Source organism: Ceratotherium simum, chromosome 1 (genome assembly GCF_057802395.1).
Source record: "Ceratotherium simum simum isolate JZ-2026a chromosome 1, ASM5780239v1, whole genome shotgun sequence".
Lineage (NCBI taxonomy): Eukaryota > Metazoa > Chordata > Mammalia > Perissodactyla > Rhinocerotidae > Ceratotherium > Ceratotherium simum.
Window position 1 is genome coordinate 64435064 of NC_141900.1, and position 12782 is coordinate 64447845.

Genomic DNA, 12782 nt, shown 5'->3' on the forward strand with positions numbered 1-12782 from the left:
TGGAAGAAACTACAGAGGAAGTAAAAATAACAGCAAAGGGGAAATACTTGCCTCAAATACTCAAATGGTTAATGCCTAACATATATAAGGAGCTCTTTCAAATTCATTCAAGAAAACACAGACATACAGAAGCTATGCATAGTCCTACAAAATTATACTGACATATGTCCTGGAACTTGGAAATGACCTTTTCCTCCAAAAATAAAGCCAATAAGAATTGTGTGGATGGATGACCCAGCCATTCATGAAAGTTACCTGGGCCAATAAATGTCCTATATAGTGCCTTATAAGACATCCAAATCCAGTCAAGAAGGAGGATGTAGTGTCTGGAAGATGTGATTTAGAAGCAAAGAAAATGTAATGGGATTGTGTTGCAGAAGGAAGTTGGTCTACAGATTCTGGAAAAGGAGAACCAAGGAAAAGCGATCAGGCAGTGTTTGTCCAGCATTGTCTAGTAGAAACCCAAACTCTGTAACAGAAATGTGCACTATTTGGAGAAAGGGGTAAAATTGACCAAACTTGGTCCCACCTTAAAGGAAATGTGCTTTAAGACTAGCCAGGCCTCTGTGATCTGATTGTGTTCTCAGCCAGCAACATTCCCATGGCTATTTCATACTAGATCCTGATAATGAGCAGATGTTTTGGTCAGATCTGAGTATCAGGGTCATTGGAAAGGTGTGTCTCATACTATAAATTAATAACTCGACATTGTGATTTATAAAGTAGTCTTTTGGAACTTTAGTTATTATGGCAGAGTGTTGTTATATTTTCCAAGGTGGCTGCAATAATATCTGTCATCTTACTTGTTCTTCTACAAGGGGACCTTGGTTCTCTTCCCCATGGAGAGTTGGGGTCTATGCCCCTTGCCTTGTATCTGGGCCAAACTTGAAGTGACTTGCTTGTAACTAGTAGAAAGCAGTGTAAGAGATGCATTATTTCTCATGTGAGGTTAGAACAGGTCATATAGCTTCCACCTGGTTGTCTTGAAATATTCCCTCCTGAAGTCTTCAGGGGCAAGTGTAAACTGTTCAACTGCCGTGAGGCCACCATGCTGTGAGGAGGCCCAAACTAACCCATGAAGAGAGATCACGTGAAGAGGCCCTGAAACTAAATAGAGAGATGGGAGGCCAGGCCAGCTGCCTAACCACCTCTCACCCCTTGTCAGCTCCAGTCTGTCTGATTGACATCACATGAAAGAGCCTGAGTCAGAACCGCTAAACCAAGGCCTTCAGGAATTCCTGATACACAGAAACCACTGGGAGATAATAAAATGCTCATTATTTCATGCCAATAGGTTTGGGGTGGTTTGTTATGGAGGACCAGTCTCTGAACAATGGTGCCCCCTGCAGCTCCTGGGTAGCCAGAGGACTTTTCTTACTAGCATCTATTTCCTTTCTCTTTAATTTTAATACAGATGGTTCGTAAACCAACATGGAAAAAATATGCAGTCTCACTAATAATCAAAGATATGCAAGCTAAAGTATTATTAATGTACTATATCACACGTGTTAAGTGAGAACATTTTACTCTAATCTTCAATGATTATACCCAATATGGCCATGTGGTGTAATCACTACATTTATGCATTATTGGTAGCATATATCTTTCCACCTAATATTCTCACCTCTTAGGATAAACTAAAGGAGAAAGAAGCTATTTGCACAAAGATATTTATTGCGCTAATATTTATAAATTGGAAACAACACATATCTAACATTCAGAGAATGATGAAGTAAATATGGAACATATCCTGAGGGAATATTATACAGCCATTAAATATCATAAATCCATATCAACACTGACATAAAATAATAATTAAAAAAGTCAAATAACAGAATACATATACATGATGATCAGAAATCTTAAAAATCAACATCTGCAGACAGGCTAGAAGACCAAATATGAAAAAACAAAACCTTGGGGCCGGCCCCGTGGCATAGTGGTTAAGTGTGTGCGCTGCGCTGCTGGCGGCCCAGGTTCTGATCCTGGGCGCGCACCAACGCACCGCTTGTCAGGCCATGCTGTGGTGGTGTCCCATATAAAGTGGAGGAAGATGGGCATGGATGTTAGCCCAGGGCCAGTCTTCCTCAGCAAAAAGAGGAGGATTGGCATGGATGTTAGCTCAGGGATGATCTTGCTCACAAAAAACCCCAAAATCAATCATTGTCTTAGGGTGGTAGGATTAGGGCTATTTATCTTATAAACTTATTTTAAAATATAGCATTGTGTTTACAATGAAAATATTTTAAAGAACAAAAGTGATTATCTTTTATTTCTATATAAATGTAACAATACAGGCTAGTCACTCATGATTTCAAAGGGTGCGACAGGCAACAGGATGTACGAAGACAATAGAGGTGAATGTGAAATTTTCTAAATGCCTGTAGATGAGCTCATTTGACACCCACTCCAGTCCTTTTCTAGCTCAGCTGGAAAGTTGAACATGACATTTTTCAGACATCCTTGTAGCTCAGGTTCTGCACATGACCTAGATTTGACTAAACAAAATTATCATTACGGGACTGTGGGCAACCACAGAGGAGGGGGTGTCTGGTTCTTCTATGCAGTGCAACAAAGTTACCTGTGTCCATTCCTCATATCATAGGATCCTGGTGGTGACAGCAGCAGTGGTGGTGTCCCCTGGAACAGCCCCACAGTCTGGCTGCATGTTTCTCCCTGCTGCACTGCAGTGGCCACAGTGTTCCTAGCTGTGAGGTGTCCAAGTCTGGTTTTCTAGGTCTCTTAGAGGTTTGGTGAACTACCTGTTTCCCTTGAAACTAGCTAGTTTGTGTTTAAACCAACTAGAGTGGATTCTGTTGTCTGTGACTAAGAAGTCTGTCAGAAACAATGATTGCAAAGTTACTTTTTAAAATCAACCTTCTTGGATGTCCTGATACTAAAGGAAAAAAAAGTGGGTAGTATAATTCACTATTTAGAAACATAGGGAGGTTTCCTTCTTACAGTTTAGGGTAACCTCCTACAGTGATCACATGTGGGGAGGTGAGAGTACTGGGAACCTCAATAGCTCAGCCATCTGAACAGTGGAGTCCCAGATCCTAGCCTGTGTGGAAGCTCCGGCTATGGGTACGATTCCACGTGTTGATGCAAATAAGCCATAACCAATCTATAAATCAAAATTGGGGTGAATTTATTATGAGCCAATTCTGAGGACCCAATAGCGCAGAAGAGTCCTTCTAGAAAGGAATGGAGCACTCCAAAGAAGTAGGGGTATACAGAGTGGTTATATACCGTCAAAGAGCATGTATCACATATGATTGCAGTGTCCCTTTTACTATAGTCATGAAATTGCTTTGTCAGCACAGCAATTTGGTGAACACAGCAGGTCTGTGGTCTCGAGGTGGGTGGTCACAAGGTGAGCACAGCAGGTCAGCGATCAATCCTCAGTTTAGGGAGAGATGCTTATGCGTAAGGAAATGCAGATATGGGGGAAGTTACATCCTTATCTTTAAGGGCATTGTTCTTATCTTTGGGACATAGTAAATACTTAAAGCAGATATACAATGCAAGCTCAATGGCCACGTCAGTCCCTTTTGGAAAAACAATTTCAGGCCAAATTAGTTTTACACCAAATGTCTTCCTTATATACTCCAATATCCTGTTGCCTGTCATTTATTTATCACACGTTAGAGCAAGTCTTGCCCATATTTGAGATGGGACCTCCTGGATCCTGATTGTGTCAGGGCCTATGGAGCCTCCTGAGCAAGAATCCACCTATTAAGGGTAGTAGGCTTCAGGCATGCAAGCTTGGCCAGCAACAAAGCTCCCCAGGAGGGGAGGAACAATTCTGGTCCAGTTTGGTTGGTGTGAATCACTTAGATTTATCTCTGGCATGTACCATGGAGTCATCTGAACTCTGGGGAGAGCCAGAAGCTATGAGGTTATTGTAGGGGAGGAAGACTATTTTCTACCCACTCTGGGTCCTTTCTGGCTGGGCTACAAATTAAATTGACATGAGACCAAATAGCAGGAGAAAATCAAACAAAGCTTTATAACGTATACATGGGAAAAACCAAGGAAACTGAGTAACTTGACAAGATGGTGGAGGTTCTCCTCTTAAATAGCGTAAGACAAAGGAGGGTGTTGAGGGTGGAGGGAGTCAGCTATGGGAGATTACCAGAAAAGCACAGTAAACAAGGGTAAGGTTATATGCAGATTTAAGGCCTCACCTTCAGCACTGAGAAGTTTCTAGAGATGAGGTCATCCCCCCCCTTCCCAGTACAGAGAGGGAGATACCTTTACAAATGGAAATTTCCCTTACAAATGTAAATGTTTGGTAAACAGAACTTGGATAAGAATGGGCTTAGCAAGGACCCTCCCAGTCTATGATACCCAGAGTTATCTATGGTGTTGGCCTGTCCTGGGGATGGGCCTCCTATCTTAAATTCTTTTAGGCAGTTTGGGGGAAGTTTCTTTCAGAGAAAATAATCAAGGTAAAGAGATATATTTTGAGATGTCCAATTCTGATCCCCCACATTATAAAGGTGGAGGAAAGAAGTAATAAAAATCTCAAAAACATTCAGCCGTTCATCCATCTATTCATTTTTTTAATTCATTTGTCAAACACTAAATGAGACCACCTATGTGAGTGATGATCTAAGTGCAGGGGACAAGCAGGTCTTTGCCTTCAAGAAGCTTATGTAAGAAAAATGTTGAACCAACAATTACCCCCATATTAAAATTTCAATTATGACCAGTTCTGTGAAGACATATGGGGGTACCTATTCTAGTTGTGGGCCAGGAAATCTTCACATGGGAATGGGCAAATCAGCAGAGACTTAAAGGATGAATAGGAGCTGGTGGAGCAAAGAAGAAAGGAAAGCATCCCAGGAGGCAGAGCAACCCGTGGAAAGGGGCTTTATGCACAGGAGAAACTGAGAGAGGCGGCCAGTATGGGGCTGGAGTCTGGGGAGCAAGGGGCAGAGCCATGAAATGAGGCTGGAGAGAGGGACACAGGACGAGGTTGTCCAGGATCTTGCAGACTCTGTGAAGTACCTGGATCTCATAGCTAAGTGTGGTAGGAAGGTAATGAGGAAAATAAAGTAGGAAAGAGTCATTATGAGACTTGAATTTTAAACGGCTTTCTCTAGCTACCGTATGGTACCACACTATGTGACGCTACACATATTCTGCAGCTGTTGATGTGCCAAATCTGCCTATATGACATTCATTCATTCCACAAATATTTATTTGGATGATAAGTGCTATATCAATTGTTTTCAAAATGGTGGGTCGAGTCATTAGAGGATTGTGAAATCAATTTAGGGAATTGCCAGCAAATTTTAAACAATGAAATAGAAAAGAATAGAAGGTAGAAATATCAGAGGGCATCACATATAAGTAAGTTAGGGTATTATTTCTTTCTAAATCAATTTTGTCCAATGAGTTAAGGCAAAAAATGATTGAGATCTGTGTACTGAATATTAAATGATCTAACATGCTTAGCATAGTGCCTGGCGCATATTATATTTATTGAGTACTTGGCTCAATAAATAAATGGTCTTGATGATGGGTACAGTCCCTTATGTCTCTAATATGTATAAGTTTTAAAAAATAACATGGGTTGGGTGGGCAGTTCTGCTCTGGAGTGGCTTGACGGATCTCTGCAGTTCGCTGGTGGCTCTGCTGGGGTTGCTTGGTCTAGGATGGCTTCACTCATGTGTCCTGTGGGGCAATGGGGATGGCCTGACAAAATGTTTCTCATCATCCAGCAGGCTTCTACAAGTCACTCACATGGAAGTGTTTGCAGTATTTCCAAGAGAAGCACAAGAGGGGAAGCCCCAAGACATAAGCACTTTTCTTTCTTCTTCTTCTTTTTTTTTTTTTTGGCGAGGAAGATCGGCCCTGAGCTAACATCCATTGCCCATCTTCCTCTTTTTGCCGAGGAAGATTAGCCCTGAGCTAACAACTGGGCCCATCTTCCTCTGTTTTGTATATGGAATGCTGCCACAGCATGGCTTGATGAGCAGTGCTTAGGTCTGCGCCGGGATCCAAACCTGCGAACCCTGGGCCACCAAAGCGGAGCAGGTGAACTTAACCACTAGGCCACTAGGCTGGCCCCATAAGCATTTTTAGAGGTTTTGCTTTCATCATGTTTACTAACATCTCATTGGCCAAAGTAAGTCATAAGCATAAATTCAGATTAAGGGCTGCAAAGTCACATTGCAAAGAAATGTGCAAAGACGGAAAAAAAACTACAGCCATTTTTGTAAACTACCACATTCATTAAGAGGAATTCTGGCACCAGCTGTTGAAAATAAACTTCTCATGCTACAAATGATAAATTATCTTAGGTTTTCCAGCACATAGTATTCTTCATACTATCCCACAGTGTCACTGAAATAGGTTGAATTTGGCTACCACAAACTTTCAGAAGCTTCTCCTGTCACACAGATTTTTTTAAATTAAGCGGATACATTTCTTATAAGGTTGAAATATAAATTAATAAATCATGATAATTTTCATACAGTATTTTACTCTATTATTCTATTATTTTTAAAACGTTTATTCTAATTACAAAGGTAATACATGGCTATTGAATAAATACTAGAAAACATTGAAAATGCAAAGAAAAAATTAAATTGCTCCTGAGTCCCTTTAATGATCACTGTTAATATTTTTGTGAAAATTCCTTCCAGTATTTTTTGCTTGTAAAAATATCAAATGGTATGTTTTTTAGACTTTTTCTCAGCTATATTATGAACTTTTTTTCCAGTCAAAATGTTTCAATAATTTAAATTTTAATCGGCAATCCAAGTAATTTCCTTTTTTATTTTTTATAACCAATGTTGTGACAGATTAATATCAATATTAATTAATTAATATTAATAGTATTGATGATTTTCATGAAATTCTTTTTATCTTTAAGAAATGTAATAATTTAGAATTACATTTTCTAGAGGGAATGTAAATTGATAGTGAAAAACAAGAAATTTATAGCCTAAGCTAAAACCCAGTGAAAAAAGTAAGAACAAAAGTTTCAAGGTTGGTGACTGACTGGGTATTATACCTACAGGGAATGTCAAAGCAAAGATTAAAAAAACACTTGGAAACTGTTCAAATGCCCCAAGATCTCGATGATCTTGGTCTTCCGCCCCGTCTTCCTCTTCAAGATGAATACGTACTGGGCCAGCACCACCCCCGCCACCAGGGCGCACACACTGGCGCTGGCTACCGCGCCCACCCTCGCCACCGCCGTCGGGTCCACCCGCTCCCCGGGTCACCGGGCCTCCGAAGCGCGAGCCAGCGAAGCGCTGACGCCCGGCTCCCACTGCGCGAGCCCCGCCCCCGCGGAAAGCCCCACCCACGAACGCAAAGGGGCGGGGACGGGAAGGGGCGGGAGCGGCGTGGCCTGCGGCCCGGGCGAAAGTCAGAGGCGGGTCTTCCTCAGAGCCTGGGTCCGAATTGTATTAATTATCTCTCTCTGCTAATGAGGATCAGGCTGTGGTTCATTCCAGCCTCGCCCAGTAGAAATCTGATTCCAACCACGGCCCACTCAGAAAAAGTCCTCCGCCTTCTACTGTCCTCAGCCACTCTGGACTACAGCCCCCAGAAGGCATCGGGGCTCAGCCATCTGACGCGCAGTAGCGTTCGTTGTAAAGTGCTATGACAACAGGGCGAAGATGGCTTGGAGTTAGGCAGGAGTGGGGAGGTGTCCCTTCCGCCGCTGCTGTCCTTTTTCTGCTACATCTCTCACTGCCTCCTTCATCATTTCCTCCTATTTGTGAGCAGCAGGACTTGCCGTTGTTCTCGCCTGCCTGGTCTTTTCCGAGAGATTGATACCGTTTCCCCTGCTTGCCTCCGGGAGTGACAGAGAGGGATGCAGGGGAACTCCTCAGGGGGATCGCTCCGACTCTGTGGAGCTGGTGGTGCTACCTGGTGAGGCTCTGTCTTTGCCTGGGACGTGGAACAAGTTGGAGCAGGAGAACAAGAGAGAGTAGTGAAGCTAAGGGTTGCTTTTCTCTCCACCCTCTGTTCTTGCTCTCGTCGTTCCAGCCCTGGGACCCTGGCAGGTTCTTAAAGGGAAATCTGTGGAAAGAGAGTTCGAAGAAAGGTGGGGTAGGACCACCTAATTCGGCAACAGGTAAGAAAGTATGTCTGAAATTAAACACCAGGTGCACGAATGCCCTTTCGGTGGTTTATTTTGTGGGTAAGATTGATCTTCTGATGCCATGTAATGGTTTTGAGGATATAGGGTGTTAGGTTTCTTAGTAAGGATGTTTGCATTAAAAACAAAACAAAACAAAACAAAACACAACTACCGGCATAGTGTGTGTGAGATCCTGTGAATATTTTCGAGAAAGGATGCTAAGAATTTTTATAGATTCCATTTAGGAATATCACGTGGTGCAAGAGCATCTTCCTCCTGTGATGCTTCAACCAGTCTTGTGAGCAAATGGTCCAAGCAGTTCTCAGCCTATGACTGAAGTAGGATGCATGTGCTAATACCCTCTAATTCCTTCTTGCAATAGGATTAGTGCTTCTCTCTTTACATTGCAGACCACAGCAGTTTAGATGAACTGAGCTGATTTTATCAGCATCTCCTTTCCCCAGTCAAGTCCTGCATTTGACTTCAGTTTCCTGGAGAAATTCATAGTTTTTTGGCCATCTCACTTTTATTTTAAAAATGAAACCGTATCACACACATACACAACTTGAAGATGCTGGGAAGAGAACTATGGGTCCTAACTAAAGTCTGCCAGCATTCAGGGAGGGAGAGATTTTCTAACTTGTTAGAAATATGTAAAGAGAGTAATTGCTTAGATTTTTTTGTTTTTGGTAAATAGACTGAACCATTATTTAGAAGAATTTTAAAAAATAAACTTTTAAAAAATTTTGTAAATAATTTACAAGTTATTTATTAGAGTTTAAGGAATTTTTCATTTTGTGTAATTATGTGTAATTGTTGTCCTTAAATTACAACTATACACTTATGTTTATGATACAACTTCTTGATGGAAACATTCATTGAAGGGAAAAAAATCCAATATCAATAGTGTATAGTAATTTTTAAAGTTTTACACACTTTGATGTGTGTAGCAAGTCTTATCCCTCAGAATAAAGACTTGCAAATATTTATCAAAAATTATTGAAACACATGAAGTTGTTATAAAACATTCCTGCCGTTTTTCTAGTCATCCTTCCAAATTGTAGGACTAGGCCAATGAGGTGTTAAAACATCTGCGTCTTAAATGAAAACTAAATCTGAGTAAACTTAGTCTGGAAGATAACATGTACATAAGTAAGTATTAAAAACAAAAAAGAAAGTGTCAAGTGATAGGTGTGGGGCCGGCCCCGTGGCTTAGCGGTTAAGTGCGCGCGCTCCGCTACTGGCGGCCCAGGTTCGGAACCCCGGGCGCGCCCCGACTCACCGCTTCTCCAGCCATGCTGAGGCTGCGTCCCACATACAGCAACTAGAAGGATGTGCAGCTATGACATACAGCTATCTACTGGGGCTTTGGGGCAAAAATAAATAAATAAAATTATTAAAAAAAAAAAGTGATAAGTGCGGAAGAGAATTTCTGGAGCTTAGGGAATAAAGAGATTATCTCCTATTTATTATTCTAATAAGGCATAAGAAATCAATCTTTTATGGCTATTTATAGGTATGCACCTGTTAAAACCTTCAAATTATTATTTTCTAATTATCCTTTAACAATTTACTTAAACGTGTGAAGTAGTTTCCTCTAGTTTGAACTTGCAATGATTAGAATTAATATTAACAGAATTATAGCTATTTAGCCTTTGTGGGTGGCTGTACTTGTTTAGGGTTCTGGAGTCGACAGCCTGGTTTTGGGTGCTATTTTTTTTTTTTTTTTGTGAGGAAGATCAGCCCTGAGCTAACATCCATGCTAATCCTCCTCTTTTTGCTGAGGAAGACCGGCTCTGAGCTAACATCTATTGCCAATCCTCCACCTTTTTTTTTTTCCCCAAGGCCCCAGTAGTTGTATGTCATAGTTGCACATCCTTCTAGTTGCTGTATGTGGGATGCGGCCTCAGCATGGCCAGAGAAGCGGTGTGTCGGTGTGCACCTGGGATCCGAACCCAGGCCGCCAGTAGTGGAGTGTGTGCACTTAACCGCTAGGCCACGGGGCCGGCCCTGGGTGCTACTTCTTTTTTCTTGGTGAGGAAGATCAGCCCTGAGCTAACATCCAATGCCAATCATCCTCTTTTTCCTGAGGAAGACTGGCCCTGGGCTAACATCTGTGCCCATCTTCCTCTGCTTTATATGGGATGCCACCACAGCATGTCTTGACAAGTGGTGCATCCGTGTGCGCCCGGGATCTGAACCTGCAAACCTTGGGCTGCCGCCGCAGCGGAGCGTGCACACTTAAGTGCTACGCCACTGGCCAGCCCCTGGGTACTACTTCTACCACTTACTAGTTGTAACCATTTGGGCAGGTTTCTTAACCTCTCTGTATTCAGGGATGCCTGATGAATAGTACCTATGATTTGCTCTGTAGTTCTGTTATGAAAATTAAAATAGAATACTTGCAAAGCACTTAGAACACTGCCTGGGACTTAATAAATGGTTAGTAAATGTTAGCTATTATTTTCATTTCTAGTAAAGGGAGATGATAGCCATTGAAAAACTGATTTTTGTTTTTCATTTACTTAAAAACAGAGAATCACTGAGGAGCTGGAAATCAACATTGAATGAAGAGTGGATAAAATGAAAATTCTTGTTTTAATTCAAGACATTTAACTAAACCAAATAGAATATCGATTAATACGTATTTAGTTTTTTGTTATTTGGAATACTTTTTATTTGTTTTTGTAACAGAAAAGCCAGGTTTCATGACTGAAAAATGCCCTATTTCTATTGTTCCTTACCTTCCTTCTTCCTAACCTGCTAGTAACTGGTCTCCCCCACCCGACTGCTTACCTTAATATCTTAGAGGCAAGGCCTATTATCTTTCTGAACTTGGAAAATGAATTAGCATTTTATTTAACTCTTAATTTATGGTTAATTTTTCTTTCTCTCAATGGGGTGACATGTCCTTCCAGGAGAAAGGGTAGAATTTATTTTGCTAACCTTCTGAATTTAATTTGCTAACTTACTGTTCTTCTGGTAGGGTGGTAAATGTGGCCAAAATACAAGAGTATCCTACTTTAAAAAAAAAGTGAAACTTTATTTTATTCTTTTTTATTATGGGAAATTTTAAACATAAACAGAGGGCCGGCCCTGTGGCTTGGTGGTTAAGTGCACGCGCTGCGATGCTGGTGGCCCGGGTTCGGATCCCAGGTGCGCATCGAGGTACCACTTCTCCGTCCATCCTGAGGCCGAGTCCCACATACAGCAACTAGAGGGATGTGCAGCTATGACATACAGCTGTCTACTGGGGCTTTGGGGGGAAAAGATAAAATGAATAAAATCTTTAAAAAAAAAAAAAAAAATAAACAGAAGCATAAGGAATAGTAAAACAATGCCCCATGTATCCATCACCATTTACTCTTAAAAAAAATAAAAGCTTTATTGAAATATGTCACATATCATACAATTTACCCATTTAATGTGTACAGTTCAATTATTTTTCATATATTCACAGATATATGCAACCATCAGTTGCACCACAGCCAATTTTAGAATATTTTCATTACCTCTGTCCATAACTCTCCTGTCTTTTCCTCCCCACCAGACCTAAGCAACTGCTAATTTACTTTCTATCTTTATGGATTTCCCTATTCTGTACATTTTATGTAAATGGAATCATAAAATGTGTAGTTGTTTGTGATTGGCTTCTTTCTCTTAGCATAATGTTTTCAAGGTTCATCCATGTTGTAGCATATATCAGTACTTCATTCCTTTTTATTGCTGAATAATATTCATTTTGTGAATGTGCCACATTTGTTTATATTTTCATAAGTTGATAGACATTTGGGTCATTTCCACCTTTTAGATATTATGAATAATGCTACTATAAACATTCATGTATAAATTTTTATGTGGACATATGTTTTCATTTCTCTTGGGTAGATACCTTGGAGTGGAATTGCTAGATCATATGATCACTCTATGTTTAAGTGTTTGAGGAACTCCCACATCATTTTCCAAAGTGGTTGCACCATTTTACATTCCCACCAGCAGTGTATGAGTGTTCTGATTTCTCCACATCTTTGCCAAAACTTGTTTCTGTCTGACTTTTTTTTTTGCTGAGGGAGAGTCATCCTGTGCTAACATCTGTTGCCAGTCTTCCTCTATTTTGTATGTGAGCCGCCATCACAGCATGGGCACTGAGATGAGTGGTGTAGGTCTACTCTCAGGAACCAAACCCCAGGCCGCAGAAGCAGAGCCTGCCAAACTTAACCACTAGGCCACTGGGGCTGGCCCTCTATCTGACTTTTGATTCTAGCCATCATAGTGGGTGCAAAGTGGTATCTCATTGTAGTTTTGATTTGCATTTCCCTGATGACTAATGATGCTGAGCATCTTTTCATGTGCTTATTGGCCATTTGTATATCTTACTTGGAGAAATATATATTCAGATCCTTTGCTCCTTTTTTAATTATCTTTTTATTATTGAGTCATAAGAGTACTTTGTATATTATGGATACAAATCCCTTACCAGAGAAATGATTTGCTAATATTTTCTCCCATTATATGGGTCATCTTTTCACTTTCCTATTTGTGTCCTTTGAAGCATAAAAGTTTTAAATTTTGATGAAGTCCACTTTATCTATTTTTTCTTTTGTTACTCATGCTTTTGGGGTCAAATTTAATAATTTATTGCCAAATCTGATGTCATGAAGATTTACTCTTCAGT

General features: G+C 40.7%; 1 protein-coding gene across 4 annotated transcripts in view; it reads left to right on the forward strand.

Annotated features, from left to right (window-relative positions):
• Positions 1-7444: 7444 nt before the first annotated feature.
• The window catches only part of BBS9 (Bardet-Biedl syndrome 9), a 444049-nt gene continuing 438711 nt past the window's right edge, over positions 7445-12782 (forward strand). For 2 of the 4 annotated variants that reach the window (XM_004418838.3, XM_087429473.1), the window contains exon 1: positions 7447-8101. The gene's annotated coding sequence lies outside the window, so the exon portion shown is untranslated. Of the gene's footprint in view, positions 8102-12782 lie in introns of all 4 variants that reach the window. The other 2 variants (XM_087429458.1, XM_087429462.1) reach the window with 2 other exon arrangements.